Source organism: Aythya fuligula, chromosome 2 (genome assembly GCF_009819795.1).
Source record: "Aythya fuligula isolate bAytFul2 chromosome 2, bAytFul2.pri, whole genome shotgun sequence".
Lineage (NCBI taxonomy): Eukaryota > Metazoa > Chordata > Aves > Anseriformes > Anatidae > Aythya > Aythya fuligula.
Genome location: NC_045560.1, coordinates 156,484,189 through 156,509,822, shown reverse-complemented (window position 1 = coordinate 156,509,822; position 25,634 = coordinate 156,484,189).

The window sequence follows — 25,634 nt, the reverse complement described above, 5'->3', positions numbered from 1 at the left end:
GAAATAATGATTTTCTTGGTAGGGGAAAAAAAGAAAAAAAAAAAGACATCTGACTACATAAATTTCAGTGATTTATATCAGTTGATGAGGTGAAAAACAGGAGGACTGCAGTGAGGCAATTATTCATCTCAAATTCAGTATCCCTGAAATACGGTGATGCACAGACTCAGTATCCTGTGGCACAGAAGCCTCTGGCTCTGATAAATTTGAATAAAGACTGGAAAGCATGTTAAATGAAGGATATTGAGTGGTTACTGCTGAACAAATGTAGTTTGAAACCTGTGTTCACAAGGACAACGATTTAGAAAGGTGAATCTGCATTATGCAGTCAGGGTATCCATGCATGTTGAACACGTTAATGCTCTAGTCTACTCTACTCAGCCTTTTCCCCCTGGGGAATTTTTGACTTAGATATTGGGTGGTGCAGTATTACAATGGAAAATATCTATCACAATAATTTTAAAAGCAATACAGATTTATATATATTTTTTTCTACACAACTGAGAAAATTACCTGAACATAAATGATTTCAGACCTCCTTGAAACATAGCTGTCCTGCATGTAACTTAGCTGTTCTCAGACACTTCGTTTAAGAGAGGAGTGAGATAGTGAAGTTGGTGCAATAGATATGGCCGTATGACTTTTCTTCTTGTTGAGAATATGTTGTGTGACAAAATGCAAATCCATACTTTTTACAGATCTGCACTGAATCAAACACAGTTCCTTTTTTTTTTTTTCTTTTTTTCTTTTTTTTCCCTGTACAATGAGATACAGAGATACAAAAGAAATGAATGAAATGAATGAATACTCATAAATCTTCCATTTAGCAGCAGGGATATTAAGAAGCTATAAACCGATGTTCAGTCTCTGTGCCTGATGAGGAGACAATATTGTTTTCACAGTCCCTCATTTCACAAACACAAGGTTTAGACATCTGTGACCACAAATCAAGCAGTAGCTCACAAAACCAACAACTCCTTTTGTTAGGCTTCAGAGGTTTAAAAAAGAAAAAAAAAAAAAAAAAAAAAAAAAAAAAAAAAAAACAACACAGAAATTAGGTAATTTGTCCTCTTCTGTTCATTTACAGTGGGGATAATTCAGTCCCCTTCATCTTGAGAAAGCCAAGTTGGTCTACACAATTTTATTTTCTCTCCTGCCGAACCAAAACCTGAAACAAGTAGAAGCTGGCACGCAATAAGAGTCATCCAGTGCCTACAATGCACGTTGCAGAAAATAGAAGATAAGGATTAAGTCTGCCTGTTACTCAAAGGTTCTGTGCTCAGATCTTTGTGAAACTGCAAGGAAAGTAACCCATGCTCTCTGTCGTGTTCTCCACAGAAAAATGTTTCCCAAATTTATATTTGACAAACGATTTAATCATACCTCAAGTCCATGAATGGTAAATGTCAAAACCCTGCAAGAGTCTTCTGATAAAACTTTACAGCTCCAGCCTGAGGATCCAGCTTTTACATTGCAGGTTTAGCTGCTCTGAATCAGGTAATTAAGATGGATTGTGATTATGCCTTCTTTTTGACCTTGTTTTGTCACCAGTGTTCTTTAACGGAATGAATGGAGATCATTACGACCCAGAAAATAACTGCTTGACTAATAATGCACAGCCTGTCTCTGGGACCAGCAATGAATATTGGGAAAATAAGTAAAAGTCTTTGAGAATGAGAGGAGAGTACTTGGATACTGAAGTGATAAAAGGTGATTCTTGATATAGTGGCCATAAATAAGGAGATGGGACTTCTCTGGATACTCACCTCATTTCTGTTGAAGCGAATAGACATAATTCTCGGTTATTCAAGTACAAGTGAGCAATGCAGTCATCATCTCCACTCCGGAAGAGACACCACTTACCATACAAAAGTCAATAAACAGAGAAATGCAAAGACGGTTCTGAATTCAGATGGGAGGAGACTGATAAACTCATTGTATACCTGATTTTACTCAGTAGGATGATAAATAAGAGAGGACAGAATGACAGAATATGAATGTTATACAGAAGATGGACTATGCTATTTCTTTGTTCCAATTTCAAAACATGTAACAAGAAAATCTCCATGAAAGTGAAAGCTGGAAAATTTGGAACTGATCAAATATATATATCTTTTTATCCAGTGCAGGACTGAGTTGGGGATTCTGTTGTATGATACACTTTTGATATCATTTGCTTATCATTTTGATATCATTTGCTTATCAAGACAAAAAAAAAAAGGCATCTGGGATACTCTTAGCACTGATGTACATATTTTATTTTATTAAATTTCATATCAACAGAATGCAAACTTTGTAGTTGTTTTTTCTTGTTTGAGATATAAAGAGTGAAGCTAAATTTTAGCTAGTGCCTTGTACACAAACAGAATGCAGGAAAAGCTTCTAATTATTCACTTGGATTGAACCAAAATACTTGTCTGCTATATATCAGATGTACCCATTTTAAAACATACAACACGTTTCTAAGTTAGCGTTACTACTTTTCTTTAGATTTTCCTTCTGTTTGGATGAGACAGCTCAGCTGGATATAAAAACTTCTAAAATCTCCACAAATCCTAACCACTATGTAATAAACCATTCATAATTTGGCACAAAATTTTCAATATTTTTTTGAGCTGTTAGGAAACACCATCTTATGTAATAAGTTAATATGTAATAAGTTATATACCTGCAGTCAGAACTGTGTTTTGACAGATATTATATATGATATTGATTACTGTTCACAATTGAAGTGATGATGGGAAACACAGCAAAATTTTCCTAACATTTAGAATCATAGAATCATAGAATTTGTTTAGCATATAAAAAGATTACCTGTCTTCTTAAGCTGCCTTTATGTCTAGGAAGTTAAAAGGCACCTGCCTGTTGCATCTTTTACTGTGATCTGACCCAGCCTAAGGACATAGGCCCTTCTAATAAGCTAGGGAAAAAAAGAAGTGATGATAAAATAATTTATCTTTGCTTTTGTAAGTATAAGTTCCACCCATTTACAATTTAATGTTCAGTCTGAGCAAGTTGCTATGCTCTATCTGCACTCAGTGCAAGAAATGAACACCTCCAAATGGCAGCTCATTCCAGTCTTAGACAAGGTGTCTCTCTTCACTGACTATAAAGAGAACTTAAAGGTAGAGTTTAATGTGTTTTCTGTGTGAGCATCATCTTTAGAGCAAGTTACTCTAGGTTCCTTTATATAGTTGAGGAAAGATTCATAAATTCAGTAAAGTGTAGGTGCAATCTATCTTATCTCATTGGAGAAGCCTGCATTTGGAATCACAGCCTCACCCCATAGACTACACTGAAGTCCTATCACAGAATCACAGAATTTCATAATGTTTAATGTTGGAAGGGACCTCTGGGTCCAAATGGTCTAACCCTACAGCTCCAGCAGGGCCACCAAAAGCAGGTGGCTTTTGAAAATCTCCAAAGAGGAGACTCCACAACCTCTCAGGGCAACCTGTACTATTGCTCTGTCACCCACACAGCACAGAAGTGCCACCCAATGTTTAGACAGACCTTTTGTGTTCCACTTTGTGCCCATTACCTCTTGTCCTGGCACTGGGCACCACTAACAAGGGCCTGGCTCTGTCTTCTTTGCAACCTCCCTTCAGATAGTTATACACCCGGATAAGACAAATTGATGATTCCCCTTCTCAATTCCTCTCCCACCTAGCTTCCTATCTTCTTGTCCAGAATGATGTGGGTTCTCAAGGGTCATGGTCATATCTGCTAGCTTTTATAAGCACCTCGTCTGCAGTATGGCATTTCCAGTGGCATTAGATAGCTATACATACAACTAAAGGAGATCCCTCCAGATAGAATCTAGTTAGAGATTAAGGTACATAATTTGACTACATGTGTATGTTGTGTCTAAGGTCGTATTGTAATAAATGAAAATATAGCCAAGGGAGGGCAGTTCAGCTCTCCTCAAAGTAGACAACTACCAAATGGTCACCTGGACTGCTCTCTGAGCTGTGCTTATTGGACTGTCATAGCTTCTGAGAGGAGTGAGTGATGCTCCATGATGCTTTTGTATTTTCCATTACTTACCGCTAAGGCAGGCCTCACCAGTTGAGAGGCACTCCCTAAATTATACCACAAATGCCAGCCTTTCTAAAGTTGTTCCAGACCATTTCTACCAAGCAGCCTTGGGGAAAATCATTTGCAAAATCAGAAGGTTGAAAGCATCATTAGAGTCCTTGGGTTAGTTTGACTGCAGGGGCTGACTGAGAATTTATATAAATAGGCAGCCGACCCATTGGTTCAAGGATGGTAATCTGGATAAAAGCCATAGGTCTTCCTAAGTGTGGACACAACCTGTACCCAGCATACATAAATTAGAAGTATCAGATGGGCACAGAGAATTATGAGTTCTAAACAAGCTCAGTGCAGCGCTTTAGCCCAAACCTTGGGCACTAACAGGACAAGCATCTAATCAGGCTGGCCCGAAGGCCACCAAGGAGCATTGTGAGATCAATTGGCTCACTGGGGGGAAAGAGAGTCAGTAAATTACAGATTCCTTTGCTGCTTGGGACATTGCACATTGCTGCAAATAAACATGCTATGGTGTGAAATATGGTGTGGCATGTGAATAATAATAACTTCGAGCAGAAGAAAGTCTATAAAAAGAGGGAAACAGTTGTTGGGGGAAATGCCTTGTAAACAAACTTTTGTTCTTTTGCATGAACTTCTTTTAGGTAGATGGATGGATGTCTTGCATTTGAGTGAGTAGATATTTATGTCTCAAAGAAAGAGCACTTTGGTGAGGCTGCCAGAGACCATTATCATAAACAGAGACACTCTGGGATTCCATACAGTATGGAGCTTTATAAAATGGTTCTTGAATACCAGCTACCAATATGAGTTTAAGCTGGAAGATAAATTTTTAAACAGGAAGACATACAACCTGTTGTTAAGGCTACAGAATGATATTGGATTCCACAGTGCTTCAAAATGGCACCTACCATTTTGTTGATGTCCATTCAGTGCACTGCATTTTACTATAGTCTACGAGATCAAAGTATGCTCTAACATTAAGTATTTTCTCTTTGTAAATATATTCAAAGGCTGTGATTAAAACATATCTTAAATTCTTTAAAGCTAAATAACATCTCTCTACTTATGCCAGGAATAATAGAAAGAAAAAAAGAGCACCATGTTTGCTTATTATTCAACATGGATTTTGAATACCACAAGGATTGTGGGCATTTTCAAATTTATATTCATGCATTTAAGCTGTTGAGATTGATGATATCAAATGATATCAAAATACGGGGAAGGGAAGGGAAGGGAAGGGAAGGGAAGGGAAGGGAAGGGAAGGGAAGGGAAGGGAAGGGAAGGGAAGGGAAGGGAAGGGAAGGGAAGGGAAGGGAAGGGAAGGGAAGGGAAGGGAAGGGAAGGGAAGGGAAGGGAAGGGAAGGGAAGGGAAGGGAAGGGAAGGGAAGGGAAGGGAAGGGAAGGGAAGGGAAGGGAAGGGAAGGGAAAGGAAACAATTCCAATAATATTTTAACAACTTTATAATAGTGTAAGTCTTGGACACATAAAAATTTAGCTTACAGAAGACCTACGGAGGTCATCTGTTCCAATCCACAAGTCAAAACAAGCTGAATCATAGGTTAACTGATATTAAGTCAGCTATAGTCCGACTTATAGTCAAAGCAACAAACCTGTTACAAGGTATACGGATAATAGCCTATAACAAATAGCTAAAACAGGTAAAATTCCACATACATGTTTTTTTATCAACATTTTCAAAAAGAAGATTGTTCTATGAGAAAATGTTGAACCCCTTTTCTTCATTTTTTTTTAGCTAAATAAATAAAGAAGGAAAGAAAAAAAAGGAAAACAAAATCAAAAACAAACAAACAAACAAACAAAAAAAGATAAAAAGGAAAGGTTTGAGTACTGAAATTTTGTTGGGTGCCAGTGAAAGTATTTGTGCAGACTATTTGTCTCTTATGGGGCAGTTATCTGGTTATACACATCTAACTTAGCTGTTCAGAGGGAAACAAATACTACTACAACTCAAATTGACTAAAAAGAGATCATGTCAAATATGAAATTAGAAAGAGGAAATGCTGGGTTACTACCCTTTTCTACACTGCTATTCTTCTATGCTATTAGGGATCTTTTTCATATCTGTAAATCTCTGAATGATGCAATGCTACTGACATACACAGTTGCAATAGAACTGGTGGTTGTTGCACAAATGTAGCATAGATTTCTGTAAGAACAAAAATATAACTTTTACTTAATATGCCCAAGAGAATACACAAAATGACAGAAGGAGTTAGCCAGAAAAGTCAATGATAAGAAAAATGAATTCTTTCTATAGGAATCACATGTTCCTAGCACTCAATTAAGCTATTAGCTAGTAAATGTGAAACAACCAACTGTAATTACTTTTGCTAAAGGCATAGAATCTGCTTGCAGAATTCAGTGCCATGGGCTTCACTGCACTGATGACTACATTTAGCTTATTTAGAGGAAAAATACATGCTTGCATTTAAGATCAATATTAATATTGTTTATTTTCATATATGGCAAAATAAACAAAACCACCCCATGGAAAATTGTGAAGAATCCCGCAGGAAAGAAACCAATAAAAACTATAATATTACTTACAAGAGTATATACAACATATAAACATATATATAGTATTTAACACTTAATACATGAATATATACCATATAAATATATATTACATACATTATGTATAAATGTATATGTATATTTATGCATACAATATACACACATATATATTATATTAAATATATAAACTCATATATTTCACACTCAAAATTGTCTTGGAGCTTTTTTAACACCTTACTATATTTCAGAAACCATATCGGGGAGTATCATATGACACAGGTACCTGATCTAGCTCCTATTAATTGTGGCAAAAATTCTGAACAAACTGTTTCATGTACTTGAAGCAGGAATGTCTTGTCTGCCAGCTTACGTGTTGAAGGACTGCAGTGCTTTAGAAACCAGACTGGATTTTTCAGAGCTAGTCTGGCCATTATGTGTCCTAATAGTTTATTCTCCAGGATGTTCCAGACTACAAGATGATAATGATCACTTGCTGTCCAGCTGTCTAAGAATTTCAACTGCAATGGTCCAGGAGGCATCATACTCCCTACTGCAGAATAGTGTATTGAGACTTCTTTGTTCATTTACTGACCAAAACAGGAAAAAGAATAATGAGAAACTTGTCAAAATGATCAAATGTTGTATTTGAACTGTCAGTTGTGCTGGACATAATGAGGAAGACCTATGCAGCAGGATGAACTCGAGCCCATTTTAATTTCCCACTTGAGTTTCCTTCCACTTTTACAGCATCATAGAAGGATCACAACAAAAAGAAGTAAATTAGGGTAATATTGCATTTACATTGCAAAAATCTATTTCTAAATCAAGAAATTTCATATGACATTTGTGAATCTTAAGGGAGGGGAGAAGAGAGGGAAGAGAAAGGAATTACTGATTGAGTATTGCATTTTCAGTCAGTACAAAGGTCTTAAATATTATAGTGATCTTCACCAGAAGTATTCACTAAAAATAAGTAAATAAATAGATTAATAATAATAATAATAATAATAATAATAATAATAATAATAATAATAATAATAATAATAATAATAATTTGGAAAGTGTCTCTAAGGTAATATATCCCACAGAGAAAAAAGTCCGTGTATATCTGACCATCTAAGAAATTTTGAAGTGAACTAGGAATTGAAAAGAATGTTTAATTTAGTGGTCAAATGGGTATCTGAATAATCTGAATATAAAATATATCCAAAAAGAAATCTCTGAACATTTTGACAGAAGAAGCACCAGCTTGCTAAAGTTTAACCTAGATCTGTGAGAAGTTTCAATCAGTACATTTAGGGTTGTTTTTCTGCAGGATTGTTTGTCTGTGGGCTTTCTCTACCAGGCTTTGCTGACATCTGAGCCAAAATTGATTATCTATGTTTTCTGCAAGCTTATTATCGCTCTGTGCATGTGTATGTTTGGACTCTGATAATTTTTTTATTTCTCTCCAAAACAGAAAGTTTGACTTTCTATTGAGTGGCTGGAATTATATCACTTTCAAAGAGGTCAGGGGAAGTTTGAAGAAAAGGTGCTGACCCCTTATATGCCACCGAAAGCAATCTAATGACTTGCACTTGCAGTATAGAAATAGCTTGCAGGCAAAGTCAGACAAATAAAATCCTTAAGCCACAGCTTCCAGTAAGTGTTTGTCCAGTCCCTTCATGAGAATTCCCATCATTTTAAGGGCTATTGCATCATGTAGCCCTAGAAAAGAAATATGCATGGAGCCTTTTAGATATCTAAGATCATTCTACTACCTTAGGAAGAAACAGTTTGGATGGGGTGAATACACAATTCACAAGCTCTCATATAACTTTACTTATTAAATCAGATTTTTCCTAATTTGTTTTGGCACAATGGAGAAGTTTTGAAGTCGGCTGCATTATGCTCAGTTTTGAATTATCTGACAATATCCATAAAATATTATAAGTAACAGTGAGACAACTGGGTTTTGATATACTGACTGAGATCCAGACAAAGTGACTTGTTCTCTGCTAAAATCCAAGCTGTTACTGCCTCATAAAATGGGGCATTCATCTCTCCTGTGTAATTTACTGAGTATCTAAAAATGAATAATAGAACAACACCAACCAGTGATTGCCATCCATGGGCCCAGTTCTGCAGCCATTCGGGTGGCAGAGCTGCCATGGAAGCCCATGATTAAGTGTTACAGGAGCAGACCCCAGTACTGCTAAATCCAGATTTATTCTTTTATGGCTGGTTTAAAATGCATACGTTTGAGAGTGCCGAGGCTATTATTTCCCCCATTAAAGGAATATCATTGTTTATGGAGTGCTTAAATCCAGGGCATTACATTTATGATATCCACCCTCCCCTCTGCAGCAATATTCAGCTGCAATGAGACTGAGAGAAGAAGGGGCAAAGGCATTTCTAGGGTACATCCTAGGCAGGCAACCTCTGTTCCTTGAGTGATCAGCTCAGAGAAATGTCTTCCTCCCTCTAGAACTCAAATTTACTTGATGAAACTATTGTAGGGTAAAAACAGTGATGGTTCTGTGATAAAATGAAATGTTGCATAGGGTAGACCTCTGCTGGGTCTGCCACTTACTACGGCCTATTTTTTCTGTTGACTCGTTAAAAAGGAGTGTATTTACTAACCTCATGGATAATAACAGGCTAGAAATATTTTGGAGACCAACATTAGAAAACAAAATCATCTTGGACAACTTGGGAAACGGTGCAAAAAAGAAAGAAAAAAAAAGAGATTTGGTAAAGGCAGTAACAAAGCAATAGCTGAATTTGCACTTAATCTCACTTTATCGGAACCACCAAAGCATTAAGTCTCTTGTCTAATTTGGTCACCTGGATGCCTTACAATTAGTGAATACTGACATCTCAAGAAGGCAAATCAGCTAAACCATTTAAGATAGCTATCATAGGAAGGAATCGTATTACCCTTTGAGGTAGGTAAGTCTTTCCAGTGATCATTGAGGCCAACAAGCAGGTTATACTAGAACACATGCTGGGCTCCAGCTACTCTAGAGATGCTAACGTGAATCTTTTCCTTTTTATATAACTTAGGGCATAAAAGTAAAAGAATGACACTTTGGGCAGCCATCCTTCAGAGAAGGATTTAGGAATTATGTGGATAAAAATTTTAATAGGAATCAGAGTGTCATACTGTCACAAGGAAGGGAGGATGTCAAAGCTAGCTCTTCCATTCCACTTAGTGTTGGAAAGCTGTCATCTGAGTTCATTTTTATGTCCTGACCTTCAATAAAAATATAATTCAACAGGAGGGGGGCCAGAAGACAGCAGTAGGAGTTACCAGAGATCTAGAACACATGGCCTTTAAGGGAACATTAAAAGACCTGGAATTGTTTTTGCTAAAAATGGAGGAGGAAAGACATAACAAATATTTAGTTAGACCTAAGAAAAATCATCCACTTGGTGAGGATGAAAAGTACCAGGAAAGATTGCCTAGGAAGTGTTTGGATCTTGATCATTGGTGATCTTAATAAGCTGGGCACCTACATGTTGTTTACCTACAGGTAGATTTCATTTCAAGAGGCAGAAAAGATCAGTGACTCTTAACCTTTCATAAATCAAATAATTATCTTTATTTTATTTTATTTTTTTTTTTGTGGGGGTGTGGGGAAGAGTTTGCCTTCTGACATTTTTCCATGGTGATTTACTTATACAATCAAACAAAGGTGTGTTCATAAATGAAAATTAATTTATTATTTTTAAATCCTCTCCATTCTTCTTTCTTCTTTCCTTACATACAGGTGTGTGTGCAGTACTGCTTAAACTCCTTGTGTTTGTTTTTCAAATCACCTTCTAATTAACAAAATTCAGATTCCACAGTCCACAGGCAAAGTGATGCTGGACTGCTTGACCTCTTGAAGTGCCTTTTCAATCTGCCTTACTGCAAGGTCACATTAGGTAAGTAAGCACAAGAGTGGTCTCTTTTAATCAGTGGCATCACATAGGTTTTTGAAGTTCATCGTATGCTTGAGGATTTCACTGAATAGGAGAAGAAAACTGCAATAATTGAGTGGTGAATCAGGCTTCACATTTGATCTATACATATTAGAAAAGGTGAATATAAAATTCCCTTCTCATGTAAAAAAAAAAAAAAAAAAGCTATTTCTGGACCTTTATTGCATTTTTAATCCCTCTAAATATTTCATCTTTACAGGTTGTATTATTTATATATTACAGGCCTTGTCATCCCCTCAAGCTGTGTCAGGACACTATTTCTTCCTGTACAAAATAAATTGCTTATAAAATTTTTCTTTAAGAGAACTCAGATGCAAATAATAATGTGCACTCCTTCTAAGTCACAGATAACAGGCTGATAAATAGTTTTTCTTAGCACCTGTTTTGAATTTCTTGCCCTGAAGGATATACATTCCTGCGTATAATACAAGATGGCTCATTGTAAAACATAGACTACTTCATGGAAGAGCTGTCTCACCTAACTTTGGACAACTAATTTTTCTGTGACTAGCCTAAAATCAGTTACTTAGGTTTCCCAAGTACTCAGGAGAAAGGCAAGCATTTCCAGCAGGTGTTTTATCTTATCTGATCTGAATTATCCTCTGGAGATTCTCTCTTGATGGTAGACAGAGATCACAATTTAGATGTCTTTATTTCCTAAATTGAGATGGGAATGCATCCAAGTCTTAAAGGAAGATCGTTCCCTAGCTTTGTCAGATGGTTAGGCACGTGGGAGTTAGTGGTTACATTAAGGTTTCACAGCTAGCTGTTCCCAGACCATTGATTTTAATGGAACCATGTGAATTTATCACCCAAGGAATCCAGATATATTAGCCTTCTTCTATGTCTTCCTCTTGCTGGAATTCCTACACTCAGTTAGCTCATATTTCTACTCCATGAAGAAACAATAGCTTTTCAGAGCTGTGTCTCCACAAATCAGGAAATTCCAATACTAAGATTGGAAGAGCACCCTTAAGTCTGCTGTATGAGGCTTCTTCATTTCAAGAGCACATATTTTTACCTCCTGAAGACTCAAGTGTTTCTTGATGTTTAGATGGAACTTACTGTGTTCAAGATTATGCCCATTGCCTCTTGTCCTGACACTGGGTACCTGTGTAAAGAGTCTGCCTTCATCCTCTTTGCACACTTCCTTCAGTTATTTATTAACATTGATAAGATACTCCCTGAATCCTCTCTTCTCCAGGTGAAACAGCATCAATTCTCTCAGTCTTTCCTTATAGTAGAGGTATTACAGTCCCTTCACCATCTTCATAGCCATATATTGGACTCATTCTAGTATGAACATGTCTTTCTTGTACTGGGAGGCCCAGAACTGAATGCAGTACTCCAGGTGTGGCCTCACCAGTGCTGAATAGAGGGGAAGTATCACGTCCTTGGATCTGCTGGCAGTACTTTTCCTAATGCAGCCTCTGGATATAATTAGTCTTCTAGCAGCAAATGTGCATTGCTGGCACATGTTCAACCTGTTGTCCACCAGGACCCCCAGGTCCATTTCTGCAGCACTGCTTTCCAGCTGGGTGGCCCCTGGTGCCTGGGTTTGTTCCTCCCCAAGTGCAGGACTTTGCACTTCTCGTTGAACCACATGAGGTTCTTGTCAGCTCATTTCTTCAGCCTGTCAAGGTCCTTCTGAATGGCAGCATGACCTTGTGGTGCATCTGCCACTCCCCATGGTTTTCTGTCATCTGAAAACTTTCTGAGTGTATGCTCTTCCCTGTTCTCCAGATCATTAATGACGTTAAACAATTTCAGTCTTACTGAAACGTCCATGTTCATCAAACTTTGCCCAGGCGTGTTTGATAGAGGAGCCTCAATGACAGTTCCTTCCAAAATTGTGAAAAAATGTGACAAGAGAGAAAAGATGTCCCATCAGAGAAAAATACAATTTATGCTCAATCTTAATTAGAAAATCTGTACAGTGAAGGAGCTTTATAGACATCCTGACTATTGGAAAAAAAAATAAAAATAAAAATAAAAATAAAAAAAATAAGGTGTAATCAGCCCTTATTCTTCCTTAAGCAACCAAGAATCTAGGACCCAAATCAAGTAGAAAACAGGCTTACGGATCTTCATTGCTTTAAGAATAGCCTGTTTATGCATGTTTTTCACGTTTATCCATGTACATAAATAACATTAACTCATCTTGGAGTGAATCTGGCACAGAGTTCCAGTTTCAGGTTTTGGCATGCTTTGAGATGTGAAAATTACCTCTCTTTGAAAAATATTTTCAAAGAATTGGAATGCTGAGGCATGTTAAATTGCAAAAGACAGATTAAAGCTGAATATCAGCATGGAAAGAATGATAGAGTGAGCTCTGGAAAGAGATAGCAGTGTAAGATAAGAAAATAAAAAACTATTTCCTTCTGTTCTTATTGCAGAATTACCTTGATCATAAATGTCTAAAGCATGCAAAGAATTAGGGTATTGGATACCATGCTGGGATGGTTAGATGTCAGAGGTGTCAGATGCCTGACACGGCATCTGAGACCTCTAAGATATGCAACTTCATCCAGAGCCATTCTAGTCTTGAATCCCCTTTGCCACTCAACACTATTTGTTCTTACAAACCCTGTGTTCTCTGGTAAACTCCAGTGCAGGAAGAGTCCAGCACAGTCATATTCCCCGTGCCACTTGCTTATACAGCATTGAGTGCAAAGTCCTGGACAAAGTCCCATACCACAAGATTTGCTGAGTATTCAAATTGACAGCCTTGGCATTTAAGTTCTAACAGGTGCTAGGATGGCTTCTTTGGACTTTCATAAAGTTTAAAATCTTTTAGAAGTGTAAGAAGTCATTAAAAATTTACTCTCGCCTAATCAGTGGCTTCTTTTAGTCACCTAGAAAATAAATATATACTAGTATTTCTTGTAAAGGTCACTGGCGTTTGCAATTAAAATGTCCACTTCCCAACAAATAATACCAATATACAAAATGACCACTGCCCAACAAATAATACCAATCCCTCTGTACCGTAAAAGTACTATAATTCAACTTAAAAATAGATACCTAAAAATAAATGGTAGCTGAGGTGATTAATTGCTCTTTTACAGAGTCAGTAGAATTATGTTTGCTCTGAACTTCTTTCATTTATGTAACTACATCTGGGAGCCAAATAGAAGCCTCAAGATCCCAAAGACTCCAGGAAACCAAGACTTGCCAGGCTGCCTCCTTGTGTCCTCTGGAGGAGGAAACTGGTGCACTGCTGACTTGTACAGAAAACTAAGATTACCCAGCCAGAGTCCCTTAGGAGCAGGGATATGTTGGAAGGGAATCATTAAATTCTCAAGGCCATGAAAGTTCTCTCCTTGATGCATGCAGACAACAGTGGACAGGTGGGTGTACTATCATAGGAGTTTGTTGAGTTGTCTGGAGGGAGACACACCCCTTGTACTGCTGGCCAACAGCTTGAAGTGGTCCACAAAAGAGCAAGAGCATGCATATGAGGTAAGAACAAGATAAATCAGGAGCCAGCTGAGGAATTGCACAATGCCTAATAGTTCCCCGGATAGCTTGCAGCTGCTCCTGATGCACTCTTCCCCAGACGGCACCACCCCGGCTCCGTATCCTGCAGAGATGAATTGGAGACTGGTAGTGGAGGCAATGAGGAAGACTGATAAAAAGCCCTTGGAAGGCTCACAAGGAAGCACACAGACTCTACATGATGTACTGTTGCAATTCTTCTGTGGTTGCCACTTTTCATTGGCCTGAATCCACTCCCATTATTGTTATTCTTAAAATGGAGTTTGCCTACTTAGAATGCTGTAAAGGGACTTTTCCCAAGTAGGGCTGATAACCGTCATTCCCTTTGTACCAAAAGCAGAAATCAGTTTGCGGAAATCACTGAAAGAATTACACATCTCTCTGTGCAACACAGATCTTTTTATTCATTTCTTTAATTATTTCTTATTTAAACAAATGATGTATTCATTTTCCTGATCACTTCAGATTAACGCTTCTTTCATTTCTTCACTGATTTTTTGAAATGCAAAGGTCAAGTGAGGCCTGAAAGCCAGGTTTTCAATTACTGTTGAGTTATACAAAGTAGAAGTATAAATAAAGAATTAAGAAATATAGAAGACTTAATTATGTGTTAGAATAGATTTTGCTTTGAGAAACACACTTTAGCTGATATCTCTGTCATCTTTTATGAGATTTCATCAATAATTATTGATGTATGGATACAAACAGCTACCAATAGATGTAATTTCATCTACAAAGATTCTTGTTCAGCACAGAAAATTACTCTCCACCCCAGGGGAAAAAAGAAAAAGAAAAAGAAAAAAAAAATCACCTTCCACATAATTTTGTCTGAAAATAATGATTACTTCATTTTTGCATATTTTCTCAACCTTTTTTTTTTTTCATTGAAAAGTTCATTTCAGGAGGGGATGAAGTCTAGATATGTTATCGCTTCATTCAAATTGTTTCATTAAAAAAAAAAAAAAAAAAAAAAAAAAAAAAAGTATATGGTAGCTCTTTTGATTTGGTCTGGGTTTTTATTTCAGGCAAGAAAAATATACTTATTTGGGGCCATTGTGTGTTTGTATGTTTTTTGGTAAACAATTCTTTTACTGTTCATCTAGCTGATTTATTTATTTATTTATTTATTTGGCATTGATTAGCTTCCAACTGAAATGTGAAAATTTAGTTTCTTTTTAGCAAAAAACAGAGCTCTTAATTTTCAGTGTTTTAGTGGGAAATATTTCATGATCAGTTGTAGTGCTGTCCTGCTGCCTCTTATCATAAAATTGCTTCTTTCTCTTAATTCCAAAGATTGCATTTGTAAATAAAACTGTGTAAGAACAGCTCATCTGGATCAGTCAGCAGTCCCTTTTGTGCAATATTCAGCCTCTGAAAGGAGATAGTAACAGATGTTGATGGAATTTGTATCAGAAACAAGACAAGTACAGATTAATATTTCTCTATGTTTAAGTCAGATACTTAGACCTGTATGAAATGTAGATAACATCTGAACCACCATGCACAACAACTGCTGATTTACCTTTTCTCTGGGAATTTCTGGAACAGGCTGCCCAGGGAAGCAGGGAGTCACCAGTCCTGGAGGTATTTAAGAGATGTGTGGATATGGTGCTTAGGGACATGGTTTGGAGGTGGACTTGTAGTTTTAGGTGGATGGTTGAACTTGATGATTTTAGAAGTCATTTACAACCTAAATGATTGCACAATTCTGTGGTTCTCCTAACTCTTTTTGAGTCTACATATACAATTGTCTTCCATAATAGCTTCTGATAAAGAATTACATGTCTGAATTACGCATTTTGTGTAAAACTATGTAAATTATGCATTCTGTGTAAAATTATTTTATTTATTTCAGGTCCACTACCGAATCACATGGGACTATATGCAGAAATAAAGCACAAACTTTCAGAAAAAAGAAAATAAGCTATCTTCAACTGCATGCAAAATAAACAAACAAATAATAATAAAAACTACTGAATTTCACAGTTGTGAATTCTAAAATGGGGTTGCTTTTGAATATGTATACAGCTGTTGTGCACGAAGTGTTTATTAAATTAGTCATTAATGCCATGCTTTCTCTCCCAGTCTTATGTCTCAGTGTCATTATCCATCCTTCTCAGAGTATTCCAGGAAAGTTGTATAACCAACATTTTTTGGGAAAAAAAAAAAATACATGAGCTTCAAGAACAAAATATTTCTCACTCTCAAAGTCTTTTTTGCCAATCAGCCTTCATTTTCCTGTGGTTAGTCATATATGCTATTCTTGGAATGTCATAGGCTTAGTCTAGCGTATGAGTAGTCTCAGTTCACCAGCCTTCTCTGCCCTTCAGGTTGCTATCAGTGTGATTTTTAGTTGGCAGAGTTCACTCTGGTTCCCTCGACAGCCAAAATAACATTGATCTGCTTATGCACCTTTAAGCCAGCATGGTCTGAATGCCTTAGGCTTACTGTGCACCGGGAGCAGTAGTGCTCATGGCAAGATTTCATTAGATGAACTTGCATCGTGGTGAGTCTGGAAGTGGAAATGTCCTGGAGAGTATCTTACAAATGAAGGTTTGCTTAGCCTTCAGTTTTGGACTTGTGAATGTTGTTCACAATACCAGAACTTTGAGGGCAATTTTAGGCAAGCATTTTAATTAACTTTATAGTTCAATTATAATTGAACTATAAACAGTTATGCAACTACAGAAGAGGAAATACATTCCTAAGTATCAGGATTATCCATACTGTCTTGTATAAATGGGAGCAGCTAGGGAACTGTTTTGACTGATTCTTTTTGGTAAAACAGTTCATAAACCAACAAAGAGCCAAAGGTTTCTTCTGGACTCATGGGAATTCCGAAGGGACCCTTGATGTCTGCTAAGACATATTTGTGGAGCAATTTCTCTCTAAGCAGGGGTGTTAGCAGATCTTTCTCTTCCATTGGGCCATCTCTTTTCAGGAAGCATTTAAGGATTTAGTGACTCTCTGTTAACTTTATTTGAATTGACCTATAGTGCATAAGTTGCTGAAGTGGGTATAGACAACAACAAAGTAATCTATAAATAAGATTACTTTGAGACTGAGATCCTGATCTATGTCTGGACGTCATAAATCAGGAATCTGAATCCACATAGCTCTTCTGGGTTAGAATTTGATGGAAATAAGCACCGTGAAAAACTCCACACATCATGTGAGTGAAGTAATGTTGGTATGTGACTAACGACAGTAAAAATTATTCTTCTTCCCCAGTAAAATCCATACCCCAGAGCTGGATAGCTTTATTTAGAAAGGATGGCTGGGCATCTTACACACTTGAAAGATGAAGATGAAAAGGAGTAGGAAAATCAACTACAAATAAAATTGACAAGACAAATTTTCAAGAGACAGTGCAATATAATCCAAACATTTCAGAGTAATGTGTAGTGTTTCGGTGGCATTTCTAATATGAAAATGATAAAATGAACCATCATCACTTCATCTTTTAGTTTTGACAATGTCTAAATGTTTTCTTTTCAATAGAGTGAAAATACTACTTTTAATTTCCTTCAAATGAATATCTTAACAATACCAATGTATTAAGCCCTCTCTTCTGTGCAGAAGGTATTGAATAAAATATACAGTAAAATCATACTTTGACACTAATGAAATATAACTGAAACTAAATGTGTTTTGTTTTGTTTTGTTTTGTTTTTAACTTGTGAAAAAACACGCTTATTTATTTTATTTTATTTTATTTTATTTTATTTTATTTTATTTTATTTTATTTTATTTTAAGAAATAAAACTTTGTAATATTGAAATTCTGGAGAAAAGGCATGTTTCCTAATCTCCTCTTAGTACTAGCCAGGTGTGAGCTAACATCCTTATGGAGAATAGTAGGAGGCAGAAGCTGGACTCAGCCTCATGTCTATGTGGCACCACAGCTAACATTTGGCTTTTTGTGAGCCTTCATGACTTCATGGCTCTAGTGGCTCTGATTCTTCTTTCTACCTTTTATATGTGGACTTGAGTGGTCCTTAAGAGAGCCTTCCCTCTTGTAGAAAGCAAGCTTCAAAACACTGGCACAGATGGAGCATCTCACTGGAGTATCAGGCTACAATCGACATTATGCCTGAGCAGCAGTGCTGTTAGCAGGATGTGGGAGAAAATGAACTGCACTACTTAAGGGTACCTTTCTCAGAGACCATAGAATCATGGAATGAGTCATAGAATGGTTTGGGTTGGAAGGGACCTTAAATATCATCTAGTTCCAACCCTGCGCCATGGACAGGGACACCTTCCACTAGACCAGTTTGCTCAAAGCCCCATCCAGCAAGGCCTTAAACACTTTCAGGGATGGAGCATCCTCAAGATATGATGAGAACTTGTTCCAGTGCCTCACAACCCTCACAGCAAAATAATAATAATAATAATAATAATAATAATAATAATAATAATAATAATAATAATAAATAATCTTCCTTATATCTGATCTAAATCTGCCCTCTTTTAGTTTGAAACTGTTTCTCCTTGTCCTATCTCTACAATCCTGAAGAAAGAGTCCCTCCACAGCCTTTCTGTAGGCCCCATTTAGGTACTGAAAGGCCACTGTAAGGTCATCTCAAAGCTTTCTCTTCTCCAAGCTGAACAACCCCAACTCCCTCAGGCTGTCTTCATAGCAGAGGTGCTCCAACCCTCTGATCACCCCTGTGGCCCTCCTCTGGACCCAATCCAACTGGTCCATGTCATTCTTATATTGGGGGCCAGAGCTGAAGACATTACACCAGGTGGGTTCTCGCGAGAGCAGAGTAGAGGGGGACAATTACCTCTCTTGATCTGCTGGCCACGCTGCTTTTGATGCAGGATACAGTTGGCTTTCTGGGCTGCAAGCACACATTTGCAGCTCATGTTGCACTTCCCATCAACTGACACCCCCAATTCCTTTTCCTCAAGGCTACTCTCAATCCATTCTCTGCCCAGCCTGAATTTGTGCTTAGGATTGCCCTGGCCCAGATGCAGGACTCGGCTCTGTTGAGCTTCATGAGGTTCACACAAGCCCACTTCTCAAGCCTAGATGGCATCCCTTCCCTCCAGTGTGTCACCTATGTGGCTTGGTTTCATCAAATTCGCTGAGGATTCATTTAATCCCACTGTCCATGTCACTATCAAAGATGTTAAACAGTGCTGGTCCCAATACTGACCCCTGAGGAATGCCACTCATGACTTATCTCTACTTAGACATTGAGCTTTTGACTGAAATTCTTTGAGTGTGACCATCCAGCCACCTTCCTTACCCACCAAGTGTCACATCCATCAAATTCATGTCCCTCAAATTTAGAGACAAGGATATCACGTGGGACAGTGTCAAATGCTTTGCATTTGTAGAGTGAAAGTTCACTCTTTCAAGGGACATAGATACAAGCAGAGACACATATCCTCTTCACCAAGAGCCCTTTGCAATCAGAAATGTCCTTTCATTAACTTAGCTGACTTCATTTCAGGCTCAAGTAAGCCAAAGGTGTCTTGCTTTTCATATAAGGAGCAAAAGTCACCATTATTTACACTAAGACAGCTAATCAAGCGTAGCTGCCTCTCCTGTTTTTCTTCAGAAGGCAAGAGAGCAAAGATTTTTCACCCAGCTCTTTTCGATGCTCACCTACACTATTTTCCAGCCCTCTCCTTTCCTTCTGCCCCTGTAAATCCAAACTAATAGTCAATGTAATCAAACAGGGCCCCTACTAAAATGCTCCCAGAAGTCTAAGGAGGAAAATTAAGCAGCAAAGGCTTGTTTTGCTGGCTGTGTTTGAACAGCAAGCCGTGCCTTTAAAAATAAAATAATGCAGCCTCAGGCTGTTTATCTGAACATGATTGGAGCCAGGGGATTTGTTTGGGTATGCACAGTTATAAATAAATGCACTGAGATTTTCAATGCATGTCAGATTTTGTAGTCATATAACTGATCCCAGAGCACTTAGATAAGAGGGATGTTCTAATAGCCAAGTCTCTCACTGTATTTTCAATTTTGCCCTCATTATTTTTAGAGAAAATCCAAAGGAGACAATTGCAATAAATGTGATGAAAAGACCATTGAGATACAACAGTGAACTCATCCTCTGAGTAGGCTGGGCATTTAACAAATGCTACAGGAGATAATTGCCATGAGTCAACTGGGCGAGAAGCTGGGCATAATTGCTAGGAATTATGAGTTTTTTAGGAGGATTGACAGTGCTGGTATGCACAGTTCTATTTTCACAGTATGCAGACCTTGCCTTGCAGTCACAGAGCTTCCTGGCCAGCTACCAGAAGAATTATCGTGGAAGATACTTTCTTAACATATTTTCACTTAAGAAGAAAAGTGAATAGCTGACTTGGCTGTTTTAAGTGTAACACTACATGCTGGACATTAATGCATATTGGAAGCAGGGATGCAAGGCAGAGCTCACAGGACTGATGGTCATTTTGAAGATGAGTCTTTCAGGATGGTACAGACACAGCTTTGAAGTCACCTACTAAAATATCTAAAGCTCTCATGACTCCATAGGCATTGAGGTGGAAACTGAACAAACTGCAGTTGCCACAGATAGTGTTGGGTGTCCTTGACTACATTGCTTAGCTGCTCTTGCATCCTCCTCTCCAGACATGGAGAGCTGTAAATGTCTCTCACTGCAGGAGGACAATGGCTCCCAAAGTTGTGAGAACACTTCTACTCTTTATTTTTCAGGTGACGGTGTCTGAAAGCAATATACAATTGTGTGAGGGTGAAAATAAGGACTGCAAGGACCTCTTCTGAGGAACTGCAGGCACTTACCTTGCTGCTTGTTTATGGACCGAGAAAAGATACTTCTTTGGAAGAAAAAAAAAAAAAAAAAAAAAAAAAATATGAGAAAATATATTTATCACCACACTGGAAGTAGAAACATAATATACATGTAGAATCAAAGCCAAAGATGCTTTTGTCTAATCTTCTTTGATTTAATCAATGAAGGAATGTAGATAACACACCCCAGGTACTTCAGTCTGGGACTTCCTTTATGGCATCAGTCTGCCTTTTAGCTTAAGCCAAAGCACTAAGGAAGAGGAAGTTTAACAGCACAGTACACCCTGTTAAAGAGGCAGAACTATGCAAGAATGACTGCCAAGAGGCACATACTCATAAGTAAGCAGGAAACTGGGATGGGGAGAGTGCATAGGACAGAGCAAAAAGACAGAAGGCCTATCTGCATTGCCTGTAAGTTGGTGTCTGCCACCCAGGAGACACTGGATGTCTCTGCGCTTTTGCAGAGCTGTAGCATGAATGAATCAGTGACAAAGCAGTATAGCTCACATAGGTAGGGTGCTATAACAAATGAATGCATGCTCTTTAGGAAGGACAAGCAGAAAACACAAGGAAAAAAAAAAAAAAAAAAGAAAGAGAGAGAGAGTTAGGTTTCGCTATGCTGAAAGGAACTGAGTGAGTGCACAGAGTGCAAAGACATGGGTAATAGATAGACTTATTAAGAACTTATGGGTGAAGACCAAAGGTGAGGTCAAGGAGATGTCAGTGTAAGCATCTACTATAAGTTTCTCAATAAAGAAGGGAATGGATCGGAAGAAGCTTCACAGTGACAAGCTCTGGGTCTCATGAGTTACCATGGGTCTCATGACAGACATGCTGCTCATAAATAATTAAGACCATGCTGGCAAAAACTGATGCCAGTTCTAGCTGCAGTGACCATGTGACAGTGGGATTTAAAATCACAAAGAAGTTGAGAGAGACAGGTAGTAAAGTAAAATCCTGGAATTCAATAAAGCATTCTTCAGGGATCTGAGAAACAGTATGCTATGGGAGACTGTGCTGAAGGAAAAGGGAGCACAATCAAGTCAGTGCATCTCCTAGGGTAACCTCCTCAAAGCACAAAAGCAATATAGCCATGGGAGAAGATAAATTGGCATAGCAGAAAGCAAAGCAGGGAACTCTACAGAACACAAACACAGAAAGGAAACAGGTGGGAGGTGTAAGTGGGGACATGGTATTAGGAAGGAATACAGTAATGTCACTTGAGACAGAGATAGATTAAGCAAAGCCAAAGCTTGGTCAGTAGTAAGATAGCCTTGAAGATTTTGAAACCTCATTGGACAAGCAATCTGACACAGATTAGAAGAGAGCCCAGCTTTGAGCAGGAGGTTGTTTTAGAGGTCTCCAGAACTCCCTTTTAACTGATATTCTTCTTTGATGGTTCTGGAGCTCCTGGTGTTTACATCCTCTTCCAGACATACTTTTCAACTTGTGTTGATGTAGCTCTGATAGAGCTTGCTCTGGGTTCTGCAAGCTTTTGAGAACACCACAAAATATCTTGATACATACATTCAAATGATGCAAGCTAGTGTGTATGTTTTATATACCGTCTCTAGGAACAGAATAGGAATTCTGAGGCTTTCAATCATTTCTCCTTTTTTTCCACAAAATAATCAGAAGGCTTTTCCCTTTAGTATTGCAGTCATCTTACAGTAGGTATCCATCTTTCAGTTCATTGGTGAACTGTGCTATTATGAGGAAAAAGGTTTTTTACAGTGATCAGTAGGAAGGATGCAGACACAGGCAGACACCAATATGCAAAGCTCCAGGAAGGAGAATCAATTCACACTGAAGACCATTTGCTCATCCATCTGTGTTTGCTAGGTAATTTAGGCTTCAAAAGCAGTACAGTTAGCACACTGAAACAGTATTACTTGTTACTTTTCAAGGTGAATAATGTGGCCTTCTAAGGCCAGGGTCATTATCTCTCTGAGTCTGCTTGTGGCAAGGTAGAGGAAAGAAATATGTTGTCTATCTAAGAAGACCAATATTTTCATTTCAGATGTGCTTTGTATGAAGGAGCAGCTCAGTATTTTATGGGATACAGCATCATTTCCAGTACGTCTTTTATAATATTTGCTTGGGGCTGGCAGAAAAACCAATAGTGTTGAGCCAAACCTCTGGAATTGGACAAGTTAATCACAGCCACTGTTGCAGTTTTCCATATCAATCATAGGACATCCACCAAGGATAACAAGCAATAGAAAAAAACAAAGCAGTCAAATATAAGCAAGTCAGAGCCAGGATGATGGTGTTAGAACTGAACTTTCCATTTGCCTGTCATTTAGAAGGACGAATTCAAGCTGCTGGAATTCAATTTAAGCAGGATTCATCCACACTAAATTCAGATATCTGCAGCATAGGTGCCCACAGGAAACCCAGTTATATGAGATTCTGCTGTAGCTGGAGGACATTGAGTCAACAGGTTGGCAGGAGTTTAGGGTACGGTTCTTCTGATTTAGTGTAGGTACCTACCTTAGAAAGACTTGAATTACACAGTAAAATCTATTGTTTCTGTTGACTATAGACTCAGTTAAGGTACCTAAACCAAAATATCCAGTACTATTTGATATACCCTAGCATATTGCTCTTGGAGCTCAATTGATAGTCCAGAGGAGCTTGGGTCTCCAAGAGATCTGATGTCCTTCCTGCCTCAGATATCTTAAAATATTTCAGATATTGCTAGGTGTTTGTGCTTACACAACAGATTGGAGTCTCAGCTTTCCACTGACCATAAAGGTAGATTAAGGTGATTAAGTTTCAGTAACTGTCTAGCTGGGTTGCACCTGCTTATTCATGAGAGGTAATAGCACACCTAATGTCAGGGCATGACTGAAATGTCTCCTACTTTCCCACAGTGATTGCATTTTTACTCCAAGCTGTCAAAGAAAAAAAAAAAAAAATACTTGAAACATTGAAGTTAAGTGGGCCACCTAATAAAAATTATGGTTATTTTGACATTATTAACCATGGGACAAAATTAGTTGGCAAAATTATGTTTTTTTGTTTGTTTGTTTGTTTTTTTAACTGCTTTTAATGAAATGCCTATTGTTCTTTCTCATTCCCTCCCCTCAGCAAGTGTACTGGTTTTGAATGAGATAGAGTTAATTTTTTCAAAGTGCTCTGCATGATGCTATATTCAACATAATGTTTTGCATTTGTGTTGAAAAAAAGCATTGATAATACTCCAACATTTTAGTTGTTGTTGATCAGTGCTTGCACTGAACCTGTTTCTCACACTTACCTGCCAATGTGTAGGTTGGGGGTACACAGAATTTGTAGGGGACACAGCCAGAACTGGTAACTGAAACTAAAGAAAGGGATATTCCATACCATATGAGGTTGTGGGCAGGGCAGGTGGCATGTTCAGAGTTCTGGTGTTTGTATTTTCAAGTAATTATTATGTCCTGCTTTCCTGGAAATGGCTACACATCTGCCTGCCAACAGGGACTAGTGAAATAAATTCCCTGTTTTGCTTTGCTTGCACGTGCAGCTTTTACTTTACTTAGTAAACTGTCTTTATTTCAACCCACAGGTGTTCTCACTTTTCCAATTCTCTTCCCCATCCCATTCCCTGAGAGTGAGTGAGAGTCTCTGTGGTGTTTAGCTGCCTACTGGAGTTAACCCACAAAAACAAGGAGCCAAAGTTTACCTCCCTTATGTAGCATACGGTCTGATTTACTCATCACTTTCCTATTATGTCATTGTAGTTACCATTGTTACGTTAAATAGCAATTGAAACATGGCCCAAAGTAGTTCTGACTAATGAAATTTTGACTTTTCCCTTGCTGTGTTATAAATAAGAACTGTTCCCTTCTTTGCTGTAACATAAATGAGTTGGGTCACCCAGAGGAGAAATTATCCTAAAAGCAGAATTACCTCTCTGTGTAAAGGTAAAAGATCTGGAAGAAGCCAGATCCCTCTGTATCCCACGTTCTTTTGTAACTGAAAACAATGAAGAGCCTGAACCAGGGTCATGACTGTGTGATTGGAGAAATCAAAGTACAGATTCACTAGAGAAAAGATTTATTACCAAAGAAGCAATTTTATTTCGCTTATTTCATAACTACTTAGTACTTGAATATGAAACCTTGACATTCCTTTGGAGTAGGGATACTAGATATATAAAGGAGAGGAGGTTATCTCATCTCCTTTTTCCTAATACCTGGTTCCTATTCCCCTTTGCCTCATCTCCCTCTGCCAGAGTGTAACTTCTGGTTTTGTACTTTCCTTCTGAAGACATCATTTTACTATGTCTGAAGACTGATTTTTGGAGAACCACAAGCACCAAGATCCACAAGTTCTCCCCCAAAGAGTGGATGAACTAAAACATCTAAATCCAATCAAAGCTATGCAAATTGGATTATTTTGATATTTATTTCTTAAGTGAATTACAAGGGGTGTAGTATTCCATAATTTTGTTCTTAAAAGATGATTTAATTTAGTATGACAAAATTGTTACAGAAAACTAAATGAAGTTTCCTAAATTGAGAAATTATGATTCTATGGGACATAACTTGTGTCCTGACAGGAATTAACTATATCAGCTTTTGAGCTATTAAGTTTAGCTCCTGAGTCTGTCTCATGTGCTGACAAGGTGCTGATTTGTAATCCTAGTTCCCGGGTGTCAAATAAACTAACCTGCTACTATGGACATGGTCTATTTCTTGAGATTTAACTGCATGCTCACATCTAGCATAATCCCACAGTGGACTGCTGTGTTCCCAGTAAATCACTGTCATATTCCATCTTAAAACTCTTCCTGTAACTGTTTTGGCCCCAAATCA